Raw genomic sequence first — 25,742 nt, 5'->3', positions numbered from 1 at the left:
ACATTTCTCAGACAAAGAAGTAGAAATAGTAAATAAGCATATGAAAAATGTTCAACATCACTGGTCATTCAAGAGATGCAAATGAAAACAACACTGAGATTCCACTTCACCCCAGAAAGAATGGCTGCTATCAAATCAACCAATAACAAATGCTGGTGGGCTGTGGGAAAAGAGGAAACCTGCTCCACTACTGGTGGGAGTGTAGACTGGTGCGACCACTGTGGAAAGCAGTATAGAGATACCTCAAAGAACTAGGATTGGAGGTCCCATTTGACCCAGCTTTCCCCCTACTGGGGATCTTCCTCAAAGAATTAAAAGAATCATACCACAGTGATATATGTGCACCCATGCTCACAGCAGCACAATTCGTGATAGCTAAAAGTTGGAAACAGCCCAACTGCCCATTAACTGGAGACTGGATAAAGAAGATGTGTTTTTTAAATGGAGTACTACTCAGCCATGAAGAATGAGAAACTAGAGACATTTATAGCTAAATGGATGCACATTGAGGCCATAATCTTAAGTAAAATAAATAGGACAAATATGTGTAAATTCCAAATAGTTTCTCTAGTGTGAGAAACTGAAAGTGTAAATAAGGACTACAAGGTATAATAGATAATGTGAAATAGGAAGAAAAGGTGCAAAGGGGAAGGAGAAGTGGAAGAAGGGAATGGAATTAATATGAGAAGAAGAAAAAAATGGAAACAAAGTCTTTGTAGATAAGGAAGGGTTGGAGGGGTTGAAGGGGAGAGCAGAGGAATGGAGAGAAAATAAGAACCAAGATGGATCATGTAAAGGTGCACGTGTCCAATGATGGATGTCATTATATTGTATACTTTAAATGTAAATAAATTAATTAATTAAAAATAATTAAAGGGTAAAGAAGAAAATACATCTTTTATAATATAATTTTAATACTCATAAATATTATTTGTGTACATATATATTTAACTATGTCCCAATATTGGACAGTTTAGGTTTTTCAATGTTTTTATCATGTAACTAATGTTGAGGTAAAGTGCACATTCCTAATTATTTATTTAGGATAAATCCTAGAAGTGGAATTACTGAGTCATAGAAGATAGCCATCTTTGAACTTTTGTTACCTCTTCCTAATCTGCTTTCCAAAAAGTTACATCAGTCGAGTATCTCAGCAGCTACTTTTGCGAGTGCCTGTGTTCACACTCGTGTTGCCGCTCTGTGCGCGCCCCTACGAGTCCTGCTTCGTGACTTACTACTGCCTCCCAGTGGGGCCCCAGCATCACATTCCCCCATCCAGTCAATTCTCAGACTGAGTCTTCTTCCTCTTCCCCTTCTTTTTCCTCCTCCTCCTCTTTTCCTTCTTTTACTCTCCCCTTGCCCTTCCTCCCTTCTCCCTGGGGGTTGAACCCAAGGCCTTTCCACTGAGCTATATCCCCAACCTTCTTAAAATTTCGAGCCACAGCCTCATTAAGTTGTTAATTCTGGGTTCAAATGTGGAGTCTTCCTGCCTCAGCCTCCCAGAGTGCTGTTGTTACAGGCCCATGCTACCACACCAGCTCAGAGTCTTGTTCCCAGTTCCAGTGATGCTTTGAAGTCTTGTTATTGACCTGGTCAGCCCTCTCTATATGTCCCTGATGCACTGAACCTGTTTCTGTCATTCACCGCGCCATTCAGTCCACACAGAGACTTCTTCAGGCCAAAACACTCCTCTCACTCTGGCCAAAGGCCTCATCTTTCATCAGTAAAAAGCGTTTTGGCTCTTACAGAGCTGAGATGCTCAGACTGGCAACATTGGCCCCCAAAAGATCCCTCTGTTCTGGGCCAATTTCCTGGCCAGCTGTAAGAACGCCTCGGGAACATAGTTGATGGGCTATGAATATGGATATAGACTGGCCTGTTGCCAGCTACATCCCATTATCTCTTTGAATATCACCTCTTTCAGATTCCCATATACTTTCTTCTGAGATTTCAAAAATTGGCTTGGTGGATCCTGAGGGTCTCTTACTCTCACTTGTATTTGCTCATCTTTCTTTCCCCTGATGCATTCGAATAGTTTCTTCCCTCACATCTTCCAGTTTGACAATTGTCTCTTCAGCCATGTACGCTTTCCTATAAAACCCTTTTGCTGTTCTATTTGTTTGTTTGCTTGTTTGCAATTTTTGAGGTGTTGAGGATTAAAGCCAGGGACTCAAGCATGCACTCTATCAATCAGCTATGTCCCCAGCTGGTTTGCTGAATGTTTAATGATATAATACTTACTTGGTTCCTTTTCAGCTCTGCCATGTTAAATTTTAACAGGCTCTCAGGGTCTCTTTTGAAACTTTTAACTGTTTTATTTTTATAAAGAGTAAGGACAGTGCATATTTTGCAAATGATAATCCCAATAGTTAGATCTTTGTGTATATATTTCAATTGTCTGGTATTTTTGCTCTTTTTCACTTGTGCTATCTACTTTTTGACCATGCATTGTTATCTTTTACTATATATTTGCCCAGTGTCTGAAAAGTTAAGTAATAACGTGACTAGGGTAGGAAATACTCATGCTAAGAGCTTTTTCATTTACTTTTGCTAAGTGCCTCAGCCTATGGCAGTCCTCCCTTATCCTCAGGGACTGTGTTCCATTTTCCCTAGTGGATACCTGAAAACCTGGATAGTCTCAAAGTTTATATGATACATATTTCCCAAGTGCATTGCTTCATTGCCTCATAATATCAGAATCTGTCCTCCCATGTTTTATGCTGGTACCTACTTTGCATCACCACCCTTGTGACGCACATAAGGATAAAATAAAAGTCACGTGAGTGTAAGTACTGTGGAATCATGACAGTCAATCTGATAACCATGACTATAAGAAGTGACTGTCAAGTAGTGTGATAGCCTGGAGATAATGAACAAAAGGATGATTCATGTCCCTGGTGGGACGGAGTGGGATGGGATGGATGGGGTGAGATTCCATCACCTTCCTCAGAATGGCATGCAATTTAAAACTTACGAGTTGTTTATTTCTGGAATTTTCTATTTAATAATTTTTGAACTATGGTTAACTTTGGGTAAAAAACTGTGGCCAACATGACTGTAGGCAAGGGGAGGGGACTGGTATGTTACTGGTCTAGAACTTCCTATGATGTGAAACAAAGCTGTAGGCCAGTTGAGGTTTTCTTCTAGTTGACTTTGTTCTGAGTCTGTGACCCTGCAGGGTCTCAGCTTAAAGAAGACCGAAGAATAGAACTTGGATTTAGCTCTAGGGTGTGGTTCAGATATGAAGAGATCTCACTGAACTGTAATATAGACTCCCAAGCCAGGGGAGACCAAGCCAGGAGAGACCAAAGCCACCTTTTATCTCCTCAGATGGGTGGCAGTGGATGCGTACAGTACTCCATCTGGCTGTCGTTTATCCCAGGTAGTTCTCTTGGGCTGGGGGCAGCCTGTATCATCTATATCTCAGGTGCCCTGATAGAGCCAGACTTGATAGATGACAACTCCCAAATGCACTTCTGTGTGGTTCTTCTAGTTATGAGCCCTACCCATAGTGCTTTATTTGTAGGAACTGCATTTCCCAGAATGGATGTACCTCTGCCAATCCCCTTTCTTTTCTAGTTGTGTTTTGATGATCTTTGATGGTGTAGAGAACAAGATGGGCCAAAGAGAGAGGGAGGAGGGAAATGCTCTGGCTGCCCCTTTTTCTAGGTGGACCAGACCTTGATTTTATCATCCTGCATCAGCTTGGGTAACAGCCACCTAAAGATATCTGTATCCCATTCCTTAGGAATTGTGAATATGCTACCAGACATGGCAAAAAGGACTTTCTGTTGTGATTGGTAAATGATGCTGAGGTGAGGAGAGTGTTCTAGATGATTCTGATGGTCCCAGTGTCATCATAAGGGTCTTTGTAATAGGGAAGCAGGAGGTAAGAGTCAGAAGAGAAGATTTAAAGATGCAGAGCTTCGAGTGATGCAGGAAGGGACCCCAAGCCAAGGATTTCTGGCAGCCTCTGGAAGCTTTGAAAGGCAAGGAGTTAGAGACTCCAGAAGAAATGAAACTGCTGACACCTTGATTTCAGGACTTCTGAGTTCCAAAACTGTGCGGTAACAAGCTTTTCTTACTTTAAACCACTGAATTTGAAGTAATTTGTGACAGCAGCAGTAAAAACTAATATTGGAATGCCCTCAATTTATTGTCCTCCTCTACGACTAACTGTTGTACTTAGTGAAAATTGTTCTTAGACGCTGGAAACAACATATGCCTGCTGTGATTACAGCGAAAGCTGTTGTAATTTATGGTGGAAGTTTGGTTTTTGTCTTTTCCTGTGCTTGCTCTGCTGTTACTGTTCCTTTTGCTGTTCTATATTTCATTTAACATAGGCTTCTCCTTGTAATGTGGAAGATTCCCCCAGGCTTCTCTCTGAGCAGGAAAATCACCTATTCTCCCTGACCATTGAACAGATCATTTTTTCCCCAACTACTTCATGTCAAGTGTGCCTTTCCTGCATGAGGTTTGGTGTTAATCACCAACCCAAATTTTGAGAGCTGTTTTGCAATGAGAACACAAAAATACTGTAAAATACTGTAAATATTCCATTAAAAATGTGCTGATGCTTAAACAGGCTTGTGACACAGTGTTAGGGACACACAGCACAATGTGGCAGATGAGACAAGCAGCCCTTTGTTTCTCTGGACTCCTGCAGCTCTCCCAGGAAACCAGCATTAGCCACTTCAAAATTCACTTTACATGTTATCTATTTACATAAATTTGGAGCTATGGAAAAGAAGACACTGTCCCTGCTCTTGGGTCCATCAGGAAGCAAGCAGCTGGGCAAATAATTACAGCGCAGCATAATCATTGTTATGGGATGAGGATGACATGAGCGCGGAAAGGGACCAGGAGGACACGGCAAAGGTATTCATTGAGTAATTAATACTCCAGGCCACTCCATGTGAGCTCTGATGCCTCACCTTATGAACAATACAAAGCTGTGCAAAGAAATGTGTTCAAAACATATTTGGTTCCCCACTTCTGCCCAAGACATCAATACTTGTTTAAAAGCAATGATATGTACCCAGGTGAGGAACACCTGTGGGTACGGGCACACACACCCAGGCTGAAGAAACATTCTAGACTGGGCTGGGGCGTTCGCAAGGACCTGAGTCAATCCCCAGTATAAAAAAAAAAAAAAGAAAAGAAATATTCTAAATATTCTTCTGAGGCTTTACAATCCTCTTCTCAAATACTGTGCTCTTTTCAAACCGTGTCAAGCCTCAGTGATGAGATTGGAGTGATTCTGCATCCTGAAACCCAGGACAAACTTGGGTTTCTGTCCCTGAATTTCACTCACTGCCTACTTTGGGATCCTGTGCACATTTTCATGCTCTGGCTTTCAGTCTGTCTTCTTTCCCTATGCACTGTAGTTTCAACTTTACAGTTATAGTCTAGTGCTCCCAAGCATGTTAATTTTCCTATCATTGAACCTAGCTTAATTCTCAGTCTTGCTGTCTTTTGGGTTTAATGCTGAGACAATCTCTGCATTCTGCTTTTCATTTCTCTTATTCCTTCCCACTCAACAGTAATCCAAGCCCTGAGAGGCGTGGATATTACCAGACAGCATTACATGTGGTGCAAGAGAAAATGCATTGGTCCACTACGTACTTTTCTCCCCAGGCATCTGTGACGGGTACCACTTGTCCATTCTCTTGGCAAGGCCAGTCTGCTCTGGAGCGGGACGGGCCTCCTCTCCTGACCAGTCTACCTGACTACAGCCAGGGGTGATTTCCCTGTGTGCCACCTTACCACCTCCCACAGTCCACCAGATTCTGCCGGACTCTTTCCGAGGGGTATTATGGTCCTTGATCACTTTTCCTACTTCATCTCTAGTGACATCTCCTGTAGATTCACTGTTTCAATTATACTGTCTCTTACTGAACTCTTTTTTAAAGTTCTAAACTGTACTTTATCCTCTTTAGCCAGTGAATTAAGGGCATCATATTTTCTCTGCCTAGAAAACAGCTTCAACCATACTCTTTGCCTCTACACATTGACCCATTCTTCAAACTCTTCTCTTTCAAATTAATTATTTCTCATCCCTCAGATTGAAGTTCAGTTTGAACTTTCTCCAAGAAGCCTCCCTGTCTCCTGGATGCTATGACTGCAGAGCCCTTGTACTTCCATGCTATGCTTATTATACTGTACTATAGTTGTCTGTTTACTTCTTTGCAAACTGCTTTAGACTACAGCTTTACCCAAGTTCCTGGTACATAGAAGGAATTCAGTGAATAGATGAATAAGCAGATATCTGAGGTGAGCTTTCCTGTTTCCATTTGCAGAGCACTTGCATGGCTTGCCCAGATGAGCTACGCAACAGGCAACACGTTGGGATTCAGATGCAGGCATATCCCACCCAAGTCCAGTACTCTTTCTAGTGTCCCCTAAAACTGGTCATAAAAATGGATATCTGAAATATATGAAGGAAACCTGGCCTACAAATGGAGCAGCATCACCTACATAAATAACCAGAGAAAGATCTGGAAGAAAACACACTGAGAAAATCATGATTATCCCTGAGGAGTTGGCAGCTGGTAAAGGGACTGGAGGTGTTGTTGAAAGGGGACTTGAACCACACTATCACTTCTGTTCCTTGCAGGGAGAATGTACTCATGTATTGCTGGTGTAATTAAAAATTAATTCCAAAAATGAGTACTGCCGAGGGGTTTTTATGTACAATATTCTCCAGCTGATGAATTTTTCCATGAAAGAATTTGGAAATTTGCAATGGTATTTTCCTTTGCCGCTTATTCCCCAAAAAAGAAAGAAAAAGAAGAAACAAGAAAGAAAAGCATGAAAACAATAAAAATATGTTAGCCCTAATTTTTAAAATGCTTACCACTGCACACAGCACTAAAACTAATTGGACTGAGAAGACGGACTCCCATGAGTGAGGTGTGACAGTGACTGGACTGCTTAATTTCTTAGCTTCTTTCAATTATGACTCTTTGTTGTAGACATTTTGTCTTTGGTGCTCTCTCTCCTCTTATGTTCATTTCTAATTGTAAAGCAGCTGGTCTGTGTAATTAAGAAGAGCTGAGAAAATGTAATTAGCCTAACATACAGAAAGTAGATGGCAAATCTTCTTCATGACAGAAATGTAGCCCCAGAACATATCCCTTCCTGGGTAAAGATGTTATTTATTGACCCATGTGGGTCTTGCAACCAGGGAATTGCTCCATTCCCTGAAGACATTCTGCTATAGCTCACTCTAGTCATTGATCTGTTGAAAAACCTGCCTATACAAGCTGCCGCCACCTCCCTATTCCCTATTCTCAGCACCATTCCCAATTCTGGATGCATATATTTAAAAATTCATATTTGTTGGCTTAGAAATGCCCCCAAGCATTATGTTTATGAGCAAGTTTAAAGTAAATGCCATCTGAACTGATAAGAAGGATGCACAGGAACAGCAAAAAGCAACAATAACAGCCACTTCTGAATATCCATGACCCTGCAGCAGACACACACCCCTGGAGAGGACGGGGAAGTAATGTGAACAGGCGTGTCTGGACCTGGGGCCCTTTGGCCCAGGTGCACAGCCCATAACACGATTGAGCACCCATACACAGAGCAGGAGGTTTGACTGCACGTTATGGGTCATACTTGATAATACCAGGATGTGGGTATAATAGAGAAATGTCATGATAGTCACAGAGTGTGGGCAATTTCATATGTAAAAATACACATGGAGCTTGAAGGGTGAAGGATTTCTAAGTCATTCTGTTTAAACTCCTTCATGGATTTTTATTTTTATCATGTGGTGATAAAGGCTGATCTGAAATAAGAATAACAAGAGAACACAAATGAAAGGCTCTAGTAGGTCTGCCTGTCATTTGTGGCTGTAGATGGGGCTCTGAGGAAAGCAATACCCTATTTCATTAGGATTGCTGGGTGAGACACTGGTAAGCACAAGCCCTCTGGGTCCAGCGTCTGGATTAAGCAGACCGGGACCTCCCCTGTACGTAAATTCTGGCTAGAAGATTGATCTCCCTGTTATTGCTTACTCACCTGTTCAATGTAACAATGTACAATGAGTTAGTGAGGTCAAGTAGAGAGCTGAGGACAGGGCTATGTCCAAGCAAGTGGAGTGAATCATTATGATTACTACTCATTTTCACCACATCTCCCAGGTTGTGTCTCACATTTGCTCTCAAATGAGTAGCGTGTGTCATGATCTCTCAATAATCTCTGTGGCCCTGCCTGCATAGTGTATGACAGTACCTTATCTCTGTCTCTAGGGCCCACCTTCATGCTGCAGTGGACATCTCTTGGGGTCTGCTGAACTTACTTCCTCCCACCCTCCCCTGGCTCTCATGATCCTAGTTGACCTGTGTGATTCTAGTTTCCAATTTTGCATTAATCAATTTGGAGTTGGCTCTTGATCTGTGCTCTGCGAAGTAGTGTTGGTCCCTGTGAACTTGAAACTTAGAACAGACTCAAAGGTTGCCTGCTACTGGAGCTGAGTCATGCTATCAGGGCCATTCTAGAAAGAAGTTTTTGTAAATTTCTGCAACAGTCACATTCCAGCCATTCTTTTTTCAACTTCTGAGTCAGCTCCTGTTTCTTAGAGAGATGGAAGGTGAATGTTGCCCCTCTCAGTGCACCTTCTCTGTCTCCGCCTTTGGTCCTTAATAAAGATCCATCAGTTCTTTGCCACCCAATTTAAGTGACAGATTGCTAATAGCCTGTCCTGTGATTCTTCCTGGGCTGAAATAGGTGCTTTTGTTTGTAAAGCTGGAGCAGGTAGAAGAGTTACTGTCTGGAGAAGATAAGCAGATGTCCTGTTTTTCATGACACTAGGTCATGAAACGTGGCAGATGGCTTCATTGGAGGACTACAGGCAATGTGCAGAGATCCAAATATATCTGTTTTTTTACCTCTTCTCTTGAGAGGAACAATTGTGAAATTGTGAGACTAGCTGGGAGGAAAACTGATATGAAGAAAAGAACCCTGGCGTTGAAGTCCAGACAAACCCAAGTTGAAAACCTTGCACACTAACGTGTGTTTCAGTGATGATAAGGGATTTAGTTAACCTCTGACCCTGAGTTCCTTTTTCTGTAAAATCAGGATGGCAATACAGTGCTACACACAGTAGCAATGAAGCACACAGAGCTCCTTAAATTGCAAATGGTAGACGCCCATCTTGAACTTGCTTAATCCCAAAATGGAAGCTGGAATCTATTAGCTCACGTAACCCAGCCAGAAAAAGGCCTGGCCTCAGAGTTGGCTGGATCACACCCAGGTCAGGTTTTCATCTTTGCTTACCCATGAAAAGTTGTTTTTATTCTCTCCTGCTGAAGATGGCTACATTCAGTGGGGGAGACCATGTTTGTAAACAGCCCGGGAATCACTCTGATTCCTCAGCCCAGGACCCAAGTGTAGTTTAGACCAATCATGTGAGCAGTAAGAAGTGGCTCAACCTCAGTCATGAAACAGCCCTGTGAGTGGGTGGATGGTGGCTCAGAGCGCCTTTGGGAAAATCATCACAAGCTATCCTGCTGCATCCACTTCTGGAAGTCACCTATTAAAGCGCCTGTTCTTGGGATAGCCTCTCTAAGGACAGCCCTCCTGGAGGGCACTGAGGGAGAAGGTCAGCATCTTGAACTCTTGGTTCCTCTGACATTTCAGACTGAGTGTGCTCGGCATGGCACTTACAGTTCTGTCCATGGATTTCCTGAGCTGCTGCTTCTGCAAACAACCCTACCCTAGGCTGCAGCACACAGGTCCTGGGGTGTCCTCACAGCCTGACAGCCTTACGGCAGCCATGTGGCTGTCCTCTTCCTTCCATCCCACTGTCATGCTCATCACTGTAGACCATTACATCACAACCTTCCAAGCAGGAGCCAGCTCTGACCTTGTTGCAACCCTGCTACAAAATGACACTTGCTCCTATCATCTCCCAAATTAGGGATACTCCACACACAGCTTGGCATTTAAGGGCTGTCACGGTCTTATCCCAAACCACTTCTAAACTACTGTAAGTATTAGGTGTTCAGATTCTGCTACTGCAAGGCAAACAAGCAGAAAAACCACTAGGGACCAGTGTAAGGAAATGAGCAGGAAGGAGTGGGGCTGACTTGGTTACTAAGCAACCATATAGCAATAAAAGCAGCCTGTATTGAGGCAGATGATGCTAGAAGCCAATGAAAACTCCTGCAATCTCCAATTTGTGTTTGATTTGGAAATACCAGCCAATTTAGAGTGCTAATGGAATGTTGTGGAAACATTTGCCTTTGATATTTAATACATTGAGGCTCAAGAAATTTTTCCTTCTTTAGTGGTACAAAAACCCATAAATAACATTTGCTTTTATGGGGGAGTAGGCAGTTGGTGGGAGTGATTTTGGAGGGGGAGAAATTTTCTAAGTAGCAAAGGCTAAAATGAAAGTTATTGTTCTGCTTTCTAGAGCTCACTGCTTTTCGTTAATGATGGTTGCTTGGAGACATGGTTTACACGTATTTATAAAGAAATAAATGCTGAACTCAGGCCTAGAAATCCAAAGAAAAAAACATGCCATTCTCAGCCCTGAGATGCTGAGTATTTGGTCTATGGGGCTAAGAGACCAAGCTTACCTGCCTTTTTCTACTCCAACACTATCCTTTCAACCTTCTGGAAACATAGACACACACGTACATACCTATGCACATATGTGAAATATAGAGAGAGAAAGATCTATAGATGCACACATTTTTACAAGTGACTTGAAGCCGCTCAGAGTTCTTCCATACTAAGCTGTTTTTTAAAAATCACAATGAGCAATTATTTATTGTCCAGAGGCATTCATCTAATCTTAAGGTTGCCTTTCAAATACCACTGGCACCTAAGAATGCTTAATATAGAGGAACACAGCAGACACAATATAAGGGTGGTTGATAATCCAGTTTCTGCTTGTCATCCTCCTTGGCTCAGCTCAGTGCAGCAGATGAAGGCTAAGGAAGTGAGCATGGCCAGCACCGACTTCACATTCAGCATCTGTGCACCGAGTGACTCACAGGCCAAAACCAGATTTATAAAGCCCTGCTCTTGCTGAAAAAGGTCCCAATTTCTCTGTGCCTCACATCCTGTTCTGTTTTCAGGAAAAAGAACATCAAAAGGAATGCACATTGATCGATCTCCCTGACTTACTCTCTTTTTTCTGGTTCTAAGAATTTTCTGTTTCTCATTCTCACAAGTCTGTAGTTAATTTAGCATTTGAAATGTGAGCTTCTAAAACAAACTCCCATGAATGCTGCATAGCCATGTTTGGTTTCAAAGTTCTAAAAAAAAAAAAGAAAGAAAAAAAACCCTTCTGGTTTTTGTTAGTATTAAAAAAAGAAAGACAGATGGGGAAAGGAGAAGGGATTTTCCAATAATTTCCATTACAGCCACTTATAGACACACCAGCAAGGCAAGTTATTCTAATAGTGCAGTAAAGACTTTCCAGTCACCCCAAAACAAAGCATGTTGCAGTAACTTTCAGACATATTTCTGTCAACATGATGATTGTTTTTTCCTCTTGAGAAGTCAAGAATTTTCCAAGCACTTTTAAGGACTGTTAAGCTGCTCTGAGCCCTTGGAGATTATTAAATTTCAATCCTCATGAGATGTTTGTCAATATTGCCAGAGGACAGGAAGAGCCACGCAGCTTTAAATATCAACCTTATGGTCACTAAGAAAGGAAAATTGCATGCAATACACGGGCGCTAACTTCTTCCTCCTGTGTGCCTGGGTTATGCATATATTCATTCATTCACTGCATATGTATATGAACATAGACAGGACTCTTGTTCCAGTAGATTTTGTTGGTGATGATGGGAGGTGGTGAGAGAATGTTGAATGATACTGGATAAGTACTTATAACTGCTTAGTTCGATATAAAAGAGGTTGCTACTCTACATAATCACACTTAGTCTAGGAAAATGTGGGATATTGCTGCAAAGATGGCCACCAGCTTTTCCTCCCAATTCTGTAAGCCCTTGCACCTCCAACAGAAGGGATGTCTTTCTTTTACCTTTAAGCCTGGGCCAACCCCTGTGATTTGCTTGATCAATAAAATGTCAAAGAAAGGACACCAGGTGATTTCCAAGTATTGTCATTAAGCTTCCCTACAGCTTTATTTTTTCCGCCCTCTTGAAAGCGAACAATCACATAAAGAAATCCAGCTGAAGAAATCTCACAGGGAGAGAGAGAGACTTGACCTGCCATCCTAGCTGAGGTACCAGAGTAAACTAAGCCCAAATCTATTGCAGATTCGTGGGCAAGAGAACAGTGGTAGCATTAAGCTATATAAGTTCTGAGGAGGTTTGTTGCACAGAAATACACAACTGAACCAGAAAGTCAGAGAGGTTTTCCAGAGGAAGTTCTATTTAAGCTAAGACATGAAGAGAGGGCAGCACTGAATTCTGTGGCAGCAGTTGGTGTTGCAGCCAAATGGAACACCAGGAGAAGGCCACCAGGCTAGATAGGCATGGTGCCTTCAAGAACTAGAGGTGGCCTGGCATGGCTGAGGTACAAAGCGGTGAGTGCAGAGGCCGGGGATGTAGACAAGGGCCAAACAGACGAGGGCCCTAAGTAAAGAACATACACAATGCATATTGAATGTTGAATGTACTTTCGGACCTCAAGCTATATGGTTAGTTCCACAAAAATGAAAGTAAGATCTTACCTATAGGGGGAAAATTCCATTCCAGGGACGTCAATAGCTATTAACATAATGATATATTGCTGATTACAAGTCTGATAAAAGAGGAGAGTCATACATCCGGGAAATATCTGTTGAGTAACTCCTGATTTTTCCATGGGAAAAGAGCTCACATTACATAACTGACTAATCATGAGGCAGGGACATGTACATAAAAGTGTCCTACTTAAGATACCCATCCACCCATTTACACAGGGGGACTTAGAGCCTTGGAAAGTCACTTAAATTCACTGGGTTTGACCTGTAATACTGGGATAATAAAAATTCACCTGCCATAGGGTTATTGGGAGTCTGAATGAGAAAAAGGTAAGGCACCTAACAGAGAACATAAAAAGTACTCCAAAATTATGGCAAATTTAAGGAGAAAACATTGTACTGTTATAGTGCTGAGCATGGCAAGGCTTATCTACTTATACTGCAGAGATTGAGACAGAAGAAAAATGCCATTCTCGTGCACTTATTATATTTATTTGGAAACCCATTTCTATCCTGAAAAAAATTCATAGTTTAAGTGGGACTAATAAAACTTCCTCTTAACTCTTTTCCATGCTCAGGGGATGATTTGTTGTCCACAGCACAACTTTTTGAGTTTATATGAAACAGTGATGTTCAAATGAACAAGAAATATAAATGAATGGTATAGGTTCTTACTATGCATTAGGTGCTTTGTACTCCTGAAGTCATTTAATTTTCCCAGCAATCTCCAATAACTGTTATTAATTTTCCCATTTTGCTGATGAGCAAGGCAAGGGTAAAAGAAGTTCTGACTTCCTTGGCACCAGGTCCCACAACCAGAAAGTGCCTCAGAATTCAAATCCAGGTACATCTGACTTCAAAGCCCATACTTTTCCGCCCAGGTCAAACCACTGTTTTTAGGCATACTTGCATTTAGATATCATAGTCAATGGGTATGTTTTTAAAACAAACAAAAAAATACATCTAAGTGGATGCACCCCAGGGAATTGATCGATTCTGATCACTCCTTGGGGAAGGTAGTACAGAAGCCAGTATAGTTAGCTTACTGGAGATTGTGCTTTTCAAAGGTCAAAATGGAGTTTTTGAGCAGTTACCATTTTCTCATTTGCTTGTCTTAAAATTTCTCATGTATTTAAAAACTCAAATTGCCTAGGAGTCAATAGAGATAATCTCTAAGGTATGCTTTACTCCCAGATTCAGTTACCTCACAAATTCTGACATTTTGGATTGTTCAAGCTATTCTTTGGAAGGATGCAAATGTGTATGAACAGAGCCACTGTTCCTCTAATTTTGGACACAGGCACACTCATATCTAAGGATGGATACCTTCTAAGACAATTCAGGTTGAATGACTTCTTCCAAGGATGGAAGAAAATAGTGTTTATTCAATTTTGTGTGTCAAGAACTTCCTCTTACGTTACCAAGCTTAAATCTGGCAACTCAACCTATCAAGGCCAGCTGTGCCCGGAAAGCAATCTATGAAAAAAATCCCACTTTTCTCACTAGTACTTGTTTGTTGTAGAATAGCAGTGATTGAAGAGGGTAAATGTCCTTCCACCCATGCATCAAAATATTTGATTGGTTTGAGATGTGGGACACGCAGAAAAAAAGCTACGATATTTCTCTGGGAGATCTCAGTGAAGACCTGAGTAAACAGCAAAGCAAACACGTCATTTCTGTGGTGTTGTATGTCCAGGCATACCCAAGAACATGAGGGGATATTCAGCCACCAGAGGGCAAGGGAGGTGAAAGGGATTTGGGGCGATACTAAGAAAGAAGATAAAGCCAGGAAGGGAACAGCAAAAACTAAAAGAAGCAACCAGAAAAGGTGACAAATAGTTATAATTTTCCTAAGCCATAAACATCAATCCACCTCTATGATATGAATAAGACACAATGGCATCAGCTGTTTCCTTTCTGAATACTAAGGACAAAAAATGAAATTACATTTTCTGCAATGCAAGGATTGGTCCTACATAAATTAGTCCCAAAATTAATCCTGAACTCAAAAAGCTAAAGAAAAAGTGGAACAGAAGAATCAGCTTCTGGAAGCTGCAGAGCACTCGTGGTGAAGGGGCGGCGACAGTGCCCGAAGTAGTCAACAGAGGGAGCTGGGGGCTTCTAACCCCTTTGCATTCAGCAGGGAGCTAGCTGGGCGACGCGCGGAGCACTCCACTTCCGGCTAGCTGAAGAAATCAGTGCCACCAGTTACACGCTAATCAAATATACACACGCATCGTACACAATGCCCTAAACGAGGTCAGAGAAATTCGTTCTCAGCCTTAATAACGCGTGGGCAGCTGACGCACGATGATGTGTGCAGATTCTGGGGAGGCTCTGACGCAGCCCAGGGCAAAGCCTACCCTTTTCAACCTTCAGTCTGTGACGATCTGTGTCACGGAGAACTAGAGGCCAGACCTTAAAAGCTGTACGCTTTGGAAGACACAGGAAATTCGTTCTTTTTATTAGACTTATTTTTTCTCCTTACATTTGTCACATTTATAAGTGATCTCATCTCTCCTGAATTGGATTTTCTCTAGCAAAGGAAATATCCATAAATGGAAAGAAAAGGCTGCTAAAAAATGTCCCCACTATGGAATCTGACATAGCTACAATGAACTAGACCCTTGGAGAACGGGCCAAAAACTGGAGAGAGAGCTATGGCTCCTTGGGAGAGGAAGGACAGCCTCTTTTCCCTGGTGAGGAGTCTGGGTAGCAGCAGAAGAGGGCTTCAGGTCCGTAAGACAGAGACCAATTGTTGGACTCATTATTTTATTATTTTCCCTGGCAAAGTGCCCAGCACTTAGTAATGCTCAGTACTTTATGCTGGATGAATGAGTAAACAAATGAATAGTGCCTAAGATTTCAAGTGAAACATCTGTATTTAAAATGTGACTCTCCACACATATGCAAATACCGAATAGTTTCTCTGCTGTGAAAAACTAAAATAGTACTCAAGATCCTAACAGGACAATTAGCAATGTGAAATAGGAAGAAAAGGACCAAAGGTGTAGGGATAGTGAGAAGGATAGGGAAAGGGGAATAAGGGAAAAGGAAAAAATATGAGAAAATGTAAAAATGGAATTAAAGTGTTTGAAGGTGGGGAGGGGAGAGGGGGTGAAGGGAGGGTAGGGACAAGGGGAAAAAATGAGAACTAAGACCGGGCATGTAAAGGTACAAGATCCCAGTAATGAATGTAACTGTACTGTCTACCTAGAATGTACCAATAAATTCAATTTAAAAATAAATAAATTATTAAATTGTGACTCTCAAACCCTGTCAATAATCATGTATCCTCTGCATAACATACTGCTATTATTGGTCTTGTTATATAAATATAAATACACACGCACACACACACATATATATATTATTTGAATTTTTGGAAACTTTGTGCTGTCCATTTTGGAAAAAGTTATCCCAATTTACTGCGTTGAGTTGGCATTGTACAGAAATGGACAGCCATATTGGTCTAGAAATGTTAATTTATTTTTTTTTCCATTTGTACAGGGGTAACGCACTGTATTAAATATGTAAGGTCATATCTACAAAGGTTTGATTTCAGAAACTAATGAAGTATTCTCTAAATAATAAAAAAAGAGAATAAGATAAGACTACAAGAGCAAGAAGCAATTTAAATATATTCAGTGACCATTTCATCTTCAGAATTAATGATTATTTTAATCTTACATCATTGCCTTTTCTCTTTTACTTTCCTTTTTAGTTTTATTTTAGGATTCCCTATTTTTAATGTTCATACAGAGATTTCTTTAACTGAAATACCAAATAGTTTCTTTGGTGTGAAAAACTATAATAGAACACAGGATCCTAATGAGACAATTAATAATGTGAAATAGGAAGTAAAGGGCTAAAGGTGTAGGGAAAGTGGGAAGCGTGGGGGAAAGGTAATAAGGGGGAGGAAAAAAATATGAGAAATTGAAAAAATGGAAATAAAGTGTTTGTAAATGGGGAGGGGAGCAGGGGGTGAAGGGAGGGCAGGAACAGGGGGAAAAAATGAGAATCAAGAACTGTCATGTAAAGGTACAGAATCCCAATGATGAATGTAACTCTATTGTATACCTAGCTTGTACCAATAAACTCAATAAAAAGATTGAAAAAATAATAATTATGTATCCTGCATACTATTTGGTTTCCTATTGGCCACAGGTTCTTCAAAGCAATGACTGTACCACATTCATTAAAAAAAGAAAAGATGCTCCATAAATATTTTCTGCAAATGGTATTCTATGCCTCAGTTCATTTCACTTTAACAGAAACACCATAAAATGTACCAAGGAGAGTTAACTGTTTTGAAGACTAAATGCATACTTGAAGTTCCTGGCAATAAGAAGTGCTGGAGAAATACATCAAGTATGCCTTATTCACAGTTCCACTTTCTAAAGTTTCAGCTTCCCAGGGACCACCGTGCTCTGAAAATATTACATGGAAAATTCCTGAAATAAACAATTCATAAGTTCTAAATTTTGTGCTGTTCTGAGCAGGATGATAAAATCTCAACCTTCCCTCCTGGGATGTGAGTCACCCCTTTGTCCAGCACATCCACAATATACATGTTACCCACCCATTAGCCATTTAGCAGCCTTCGTGGTTATCAGTGAGGCTGTCGCGATATCTCAGTGTTGTGCTCAAGCAACTCTTACCTACTACTGGCTCCCAAGTGCAAGAGCAGTGATACTGGCAACTTGAATATGCCCAAGAGAAGCTGTGTACTGCTTCCTTTAAGTGAAAAGATGAAAGTTCTCAGCTTCATACGGACAAAAAAAAAAAAATGCTGTGGTAACTAAGGTCTATGACAAGAATGAAATATATATATAGGCTTCAGTACTATCTGAGGTTTCATGCATTCTCTGGGGACCTTAAAACATACCCCCTGCACATAAGGGGGGTCATTGTAGAAGTTAATTATTTTATTGGCGCACATTGCTATGGGCCACCATTACTTTCCTCCAGGAAATTTTCAAACATGAACCTGGACTCTAACACCATGGACTTCTCCAAGGACCTAATAGTGGCCACCTGTGTTCCGCTTATCCCCTCTTACACATTATTTAAATATCTGTGATTGTTCACAGAGCCAGAAAGGGGGGGACCCAATTAGGGAATCCTTGACCACATTAGCCCAGCAACAGGAGAGTTGGCAGCTTCTATGTTAAAGCCAGTAAGAATGCAACTGGCTCCCTGAGAGCCAGACCTGTTCCTATCTCCTTGGCCCAAAGTGGAACCCATAGGGAAAACACTGCACTCTAAGCCCTTCTCTTTCAAGAGCCACAACCCAAACTCCAAGTCTCAGGAGTTTTCCTTGTTTGAAAGATACTCCTGAAAATAATCATGCTTGTGATTTCCTTGAACTTAACTTTGGGAAAGATATAAAATGGGGGTTTGGGGCTCATACACTTAAATCTATAGGAAATAAGTGATTCTGGAAGCTTTGTGATGATTCAAAACCCCAGAACCATCTCGAAGCTCCCAGATGCAGACAGTGGTAGATATACATTTTGTCAAATGAGTCACCAGAAAAACATGATTTGTTATGATTTGGCCTATGATTGACCATTGGGGTGGGAGAGGGGTGCTTCCTTCCTAAAGTATATTACTTACTGTTTGTACATATCTATTTGCTTGGCATACACATGGCCTAGACAGTAAAACTGCCTTATGATTAATTCAGCTTTGATTTACATGAATATTTGAATGACTTATCCTCTAGATAACTTACAATGTAAAACTATAATTTTTGAATACTTTTATTCAGAAATAATGCCCCTCACAAAGTCAATTTCTTCACTCTTTTTTTTTATTTGTTTTGTTTTTTTTCTTTTTATTGAGTTTATTTGTTACAATCTAGGTATACAATACAATTACATTCATCATTGGGATTCTGTACCTTTACATAATAGGTCTTGATTCTCATTTTTCCCCTTGTCCCTGCCCTCCCTTCACCCCCTCCTCCCCTCCCCATTTACAAACACTTTATTTCCATTTTTTCAATTTCTTCACTCTTGTTTTGGAAGAAAGTTTTAGAGAAATTGGCAATTGGACAATCTCTTCCATTGGAACAAGTTTGTGTGAGAAGAAACACTGTATATCTGGATGTTTGTGGATTTGGGGGTCACACAGATCTAATTACAGTATTGGACTCTTTTCATCTCCCATTTCTTCATTCTTCAAAAAATTCATCTAATGCACCTATGTGGTGATCTAGATATAGATGACAGTGAATAAAATTCATGGTTCCTGACCTTGTGGAACTCAAATCTAGTGAATTTATGCCCTTACACAAGTTACTTTGCTTCCCTGAGCTTCATTCTTAACTATAAATTGTATAATAATGGGTACTAAGATAAAGGAAGATATCTTCTTCACAACACTGGTGAAAAAAATGACTAAAAAGCCTCTGGTTCGTGGCAGGTGTTCAGTAAATGCTAAAATTTACCCTAACTAATTAAATCAAATCCAGCAGCAGAGGGCAGTAGAACCTCTGGTGACTTCCGTAGTTTTAAAATCCCCATGTTTTGGCTTTACCTTTAAAACCTTGCTTGCTGAGCTTGTTCTCTTGCCCTTCCCTGGCGGTGATCTCAGCTGGCTTTCCTTAGGTGCCATCTTCCAGCTCCTGGCCCTTGACTTTACTGATCAGGGCCTCCTACTTAAACAGAGGCTCTCTCTCTTTGCTTCCCTCATTTTTCTTTGAATATTCTTCCTGCCTTTGAGCTTGCTCTGCTTCTTTTTCTCTTCCTCTCTCTCCCCTCTTCATGAGTACATGGTGCCCGTGACTTCTGTGCCCCTGTGATCTTTCTTCTGCTCTCCAGCTCACCTATGCAACATCCAGTCAGGAAGTCTGTGGACTTTCTTCTTTGTTTTACTTCCCGTTGAACAATTCCAGATCTGATTCTATCATCTTTTCCCCAAAGGGCCCTACTCCTCTTACTTTTCTGTTTCTATTCATTAGGTCTTTCAAGTGCTTAGACGTCTGTTTGGGAAACTTGGAATCCCTTAGGGCTTCCCCTTTTCCTTAGTTTCCATAGTCAAACAAGTATCTATTGTTGATTTGACCAAATTTCCCAAATGTGTTCCCTCTTTCTCTTCTCATTCACCCTTGTGCGGCCTCTCATTCACACTACACCACTTCCCTGCTAAGGGGCCTCTGCTCTGCCCTTCTGCACCTCATCTCATTTAATGCTAGTAGTCTCAACTGTGTTCCTAAAGCACAAAACAGTCTGTGACCTCCAAAGCATCAGCCTGGCGTGTCAGCAACTCTGCACACACCGCTTTCGGCTGACCTTTCTGCCTTATCCCTGATGAGCCCTCTAACCTCTCTCCCACACTTTGGCAACTTAAAGTCCAGAGGTGAATCTCAACACCACGAATAGCCACGCAAGCTCACGTCTGGGAATTGAGATAAGAGCTCTAAATGGAAAATAGGAAGTTGCTATCAAGAACAGCAACTGAGAGCCTGGTCTAGCACATTCCAGGTACTGACAAAAGGTCAGATGGACAAACACAGAGCGTCTGCATGAGATTCAGAGGAGAGGAGGCAGAACTTCACAGACAGAGGTCACTTGGTAGACTTTGGTCTTCATCCTACGAGTGAAAGAAAGCCATTGGAGGGTTTTACCTGTGGTGGCTGGATCCAATTTTCATGTTGACCCTCAGCAGATATCCTCCTTGTGAGGAGCACACTCCCTTTTGCTCTTGTAGCCCTCAGATTGCCTGGACAAGTTTCCTAAGACAAGCACTTCGCAAGGAGCTGTTAAATGAATGTGTGGGCCAAAGCAGACATGAAGGAAGAAGAGGAGATGGAGGAAACAGAGAGCACCAGTGAAACTGACTGGAGAGAGGCAAAAGCCTTTTGTTAGCCAGGTGCATGTGTAGAAAATATGATATAATTTTTACACATTCTGAACGTGGGCTATCATTTCATAACCGTCACCTCGAGAAGCTAAAACCCTGTTGGAACTTGGCTTTGGACTTGGTTTCAGAGGCTATCAGTTATGCAACTGAAATCTCATTGATTTGTTATCAGACTTGGTACAAACTTTGTCTATTTGTTTCCCATATATTTTCTTCTCATGCCTGCATCTTTCTTTTATATGCCTCCTTGCATTATTTTCTGTTTTGGAGCAAAACTTCCAGAAAACGGAGACCAGATCTTGTAAATTACCACTGGGGAAAGCAGCAGTTAAGAAGCTGACCCTGTGGGGACCTTTCCCAGTTAGCGTGATGCAGGAGGGTAGAAGGAGGGGTCAGTGGTGGTTGAAAGGGGGACGAAAAATAGGGCACGGGAATGAGGCTCCTGTCTTTTGTTTTTCTTCCTTCATCTGATACATAGGATATTGAGCTTCTGAAAATACTCCAGTGTAGAGAAACAGCTTTCATAAGCATGCAGTGCAATGGTACAAATGCAGGCTCTGGAGGCAGAACGCCTAGGTTAAATTTGGGCTGTATCACATCCTGGCTGTGGGGCTTTGGACAATTGACTTAGCTTCTTCATACCTTGGTTTTCTCATCCGTAGAATGGCTGGTAGAACTGCCTATGTCAACTGGTAGTTTGGAGATTAAACAAAGAATGCACTCAGAGCAGGCCTAGGTCACAGTGAGCACTCAACACTTGCCTTCTGTTCTTACTCTTACCACTCCTAGGCAGGAGAATATTTGCACTTCCTCCAATCTCCAGATCCTTTTTTCTGAATGATTTGAAAAGTTGCAGTTATGAAGTTTGGTGCATATTTTTTCATTTATTTTTTTGAACAGACTTTATTTTGATGGTCCACAGAAATGTAATTAGTATCCTGCAAAATATTTTGGTCAGAACTAAAAGCTGCCTCCAACATTTAGCACAAAGAACAAAACGTAAGAGTCATCACGTTTTGCAAGCTGAATGTGAGAGCTCTGTGGGTAAATCCCATAACAAGTGAGAAATTTTGAATAAACAGTAATTATGTAGCAAAAACCTAACAGCTGCAGGGAGTACTGAAACAAACAGAGCCTGGAGGTTTGTGTAAATGAAGGATGTAACCTGAAAGAGTAATTTATTAACTGGGACAACCAAAATATCAACTCTGAGCATCATCTGTATAGGAAATTTGGGGGCTTTAAATACTTTCATTATCATTTCAGAACCTTCATTGCCCTAATGTTTACTTTTCAAAAGTAGGTGTGACGTTAGCCGGCTGTAGTTTATTGGTGTGATATATAGTGATGGTAAAATATATATATATATTTATATTACAATCAGAATTTCCAGTCATTTTCTAGCCTAAATATGGTGGCGATTTTCCATTTCCTCATTGTTTTTATTTAACTGTAAGTTTTGAAAGGATTTCAACGCTTTGAGTAAATGGTGAGCGAGCAAGAACCAAAGAATGAGAAAGCAGGGAGAGCAAGGAGAAAGATGAAGAGTATGAAGGCATAAGAGATGAGAAAACAGTACAGTTGGCAGCTGTAAGTGTGACGATGCAGTAAAACCTTGCATGTCTTTATTGTAAATTTTCAGTTAAATCTTTCCTTATTAAAATTTTATCCAAGGGTTGAGTTATAGCTCAGTGGTGGCACGCTTGCCCAGCATACACAAGGCCCTAGGTTCAATCCCAGAAATGAAAACAATTCCCTGAAGGAGGAATCAAGATGACCTCTAGTGGGTTGGAGTATAGCTCAGTGGTAGACCATTTACCTAGCTCATACAAAACTCAGGGTTCCATCTCTAGCACTAGAAAAAAATACTAAGGACCTCTAGCCAGAGCTCTAGTGATCTTTGCACATTGTCAATATGACCCACTTCAACTGGTCCAGGAACGCAGCAGAACCTCCATTCTAGATCCAAAACCTCAGTCTGGGAACCTTTCCCATCCATGAGCAGGTAAGGATTTTCACCCGGAAGGAGACGGTACAAGCTTCCTCCCTGTATAGTTTATTCCTATTATTTATACTTCTAGAACTGAGAGGTCATAACATGCCCCTTCTAAATATTGCTCACAGACACAGTATATGTCAGAGTCAACCAGAGCCCTAAAACATGTGACATAAGAGGATGTCCAGTGGGAAAGAACCACTGCAGTTCCAGGTGTGAGGACATGTGCCCCTAAGTAGATTTGTTGCACACACTGCTTTTCTTGAAGAACCCACTTCCTGCATAGGTCCCTGTTTTTGTACAGCTCTGAAGGAAATGGCCCTTGACCTCGTGTACTTATTCACCAAGAATTCAGACAGGCTGAGTTGGATAACCATTCCACATGGTTCCAATTAGTCCTCAAGGATAGTCTTTTTCTTTTTAATTTGGCAAATGATAGCTACTAATAAACATTTATAGAAAATAAATGGATGGATGGTTGCTATTCTCCCTACAGTTTAAGTTGGGTGAATATAAAGTGGTAAAATAAACATTTGTGAAGTGTTAGGCTATAACACTGTATTTCTTCTAAGATCAGCAGTGTGCTAGAGTTTCACTCACTTGCCATTTTAGAGGTGGGTCAAGACAAAACTCATAGACAAGGGCTTTCAGGAGAGTCAGAGCTTCCCATTCCCTTTGCTCTGTGTTGTCAATCATTCCAGGGTTGACATGTTGACCCCAGTTGCCTGAGACACTGAAAAGTCGTGCCCACTGGTGTAAGAAATAAGGAAAGATTAGATGGACTATATATTATCCTGTTCCACTAGTTCTGTTTTTCCACTTCAAAGCTGTGGCCGGTAGACCAAGTAGCCAAGGTGGCTTAGCAAATAGTTAAGCCTGTACTCTCCAGGCTCCACAGATGAACTTACATGTGTTTGCTCTGAGCTGCTGTCCAGGGAGAAGTACAAAACAAGCTGGCTTGGTGGAACTGATAGGTCTGATTTACTCCCTGCTTATAGCAGCAAAAACAAGTTGAGTGAAACTGGTTCAGACTTAGTTTATTTGTTGAATTCTCGCCCAGAATCACGTGCCTGTCATATTTGCTCAGCTCTTATTACTGAGATTACCAAAGTTTTGCATTACAGAGTGTTTTTCATCTCTTACCCAAAGCAATGAAGTCCAGGCCTTCTTGGCATCTGTGCATTTGGACAGAAGATTTCAACTGTAGATACAGGTGGAATACCAGACAAATATTTTTTATTGAAAAGAAAATTATGAACTGTGATTAGCAATAGACAAAACTAGCTATATGAATTGTTTTTGAGCTTTCTTTTCCTTTGATATTCTTGAGTGACCTATTAAATAATTGTAATGCATTTTGAAACCTGGAAATTGATTGATGCAGTACCATTCACTAGGCTTCAAATTTTAAAGGTTTTTGTATATATTCATATTTTTAGAATCTCTGTGTATATCTGGGATGACAGCTACAGGTTCATGTAGTCACCACCACAATTAACATACAGAATTGCTCCAGCACCACAAAAGGACTCCCTCATGCTGCCTCCTTGTAGCCACACCTTCCTCCTTTCCTTTTGCTGATGTTGTCTCCATCTCTGAAATGTTGTAATCTGGAGAATTTTATATACATGGATCTGCACAATCCGTGTAACCCTTGGAGACTGATCCCCCTCACACATACACACACGCACACTCACACTCGATATAATTTTCTTAAGATCCACCCAAATTGTTGTGTGCACCAGTGGCCTGTTTCTTTTCATTGTTAAGCCATGTTCCATGTTCACATGCACCAGAGGTTAATTATTCACCCACAGAAGGATATGCATTTAGGTTGTTTCTAGCTTTTGCTATTACATAAAGTTGCATGAACATCCTGTTCAGGTTTTTGTATGAGCAAAATTTTTCATTTCTTTAGAATAAATTTTCAGGAGTGATTGCTGAAGTCTAGGAATTCATTTTCTCCTTTCCCTCCCTCCCTCATTTCCCTCCTTCCTTTTCTCTTTCTCCCTGGCCCCACTCCTAACTGCTAGACTGATGAACAGAGTGGCCATATCGATTTCCATTCTCAACAGCAGTGTATGAAACGTCTAGTATCTCTACGCCGTGCCAGCATTCAGCATTATCACTGATTTTTATTTTAACCATTCTCACAGTATATGGTGGTACCTCAGAGTAGATTTAATTTGTAGTTCTCAATAGTTAATGATTTTGAACATTGTTTCATGTGTTTATTTGCCATACTTCTATCTTCTTTAGGAAAGTGTCTACTTAAGTCTTTCTGCTGTTTCCTAATCAGATTGTTTTATTACTTCTGAGTTTAGAGTTCATTGCATATTCTGGCTACAGGTTCCTTGTCAGATATATGATTTGCAAATATTTTTTCCATTGCTTTTTAGCTTTTATTGAGTTGTTTTTTCCAAACCTTCTGTTTGGTTCTATTTTCAAAGTCTGCTTGATCTTTTTTCAGGGATTCCTGTACTTTTCCTTTTATTGTTTTGTACTTTTTTCTTAAGTCCTTTTTTAATATATTTATCTTAAGTATCTTCTTTAAAAAACTGTATTTCTATTTCAATTTCTATTTCTATTTCAAGAATTGTAGTACCTGAAGTTCCATTTCTGCATTTTGCACTATTTGAGGACCCTCTTTTGTGGTATTGTTTCCTCGTGTTCACAGCTTCAGATGATCAACCTCCCTTCACTGAAATGTAATCTTTGGAAATCCCTCCAGAGGCCTCATGAAGGAGATATTTTGCAGGAGACATTTTGCATTTACTTTTCTGAGAACCTCAGAAGCACTAGCAGCCAGTATCATATTTTATGCTATCATCTCAACTTAGCATTTCCTAGACTATGCCCACAGCATGGATTTGGACACCAGAGGGTTTCATGACTATAAACATGCACAGGGTAGTTTTTAAACTCCTCCCTAATGGGTGGGCTTATTTTTTCCACTCATTTATTTTTAATTCTGCGCTGCTTCAACCTGTCTTCCTGTAATGGTTTTAGTTCCAGTCTCCTCTCTCTGGGGCTGAGACCTTATCTCCTGTTCCCATGTGGGGATTGGGATCCATTCCCCTTCCCAAAGTCACTTCAGCTCTTGGGTCAATCTCACTGGTTTTCATGTCCCTCATTAGTCTTGCTGCCTGGGGATTTTTCTGACAACTATTTTATTCATCTTTTCATTTAAATAAAATATAT

General features: G+C 40.9%; 1 long non-coding RNA gene across 5 annotated transcripts in view; it reads left to right on the top strand.

Annotated features, from left to right (window-relative positions):
- Positions 1-25,742, top strand: part of LOC104859118 — a 104,574-nt gene that overhangs the window by 19,500 nt on the left and 59,332 nt on the right. The window lies entirely within an intron of this gene.

This window comes from Fukomys damarensis, unplaced genomic scaffold (genome assembly GCF_012274545.1).
Source record: "Fukomys damarensis isolate Sample0158 unplaced genomic scaffold, DMR_v1.0_HiC HiC_scaffold_5, whole genome shotgun sequence".
NCBI classification, from domain to species: Eukaryota; Metazoa; Chordata; class Mammalia; order Rodentia; family Bathyergidae; genus Fukomys; species Fukomys damarensis.
This window is presented reverse-complemented; position numbering and strand designations above follow the sequence as displayed.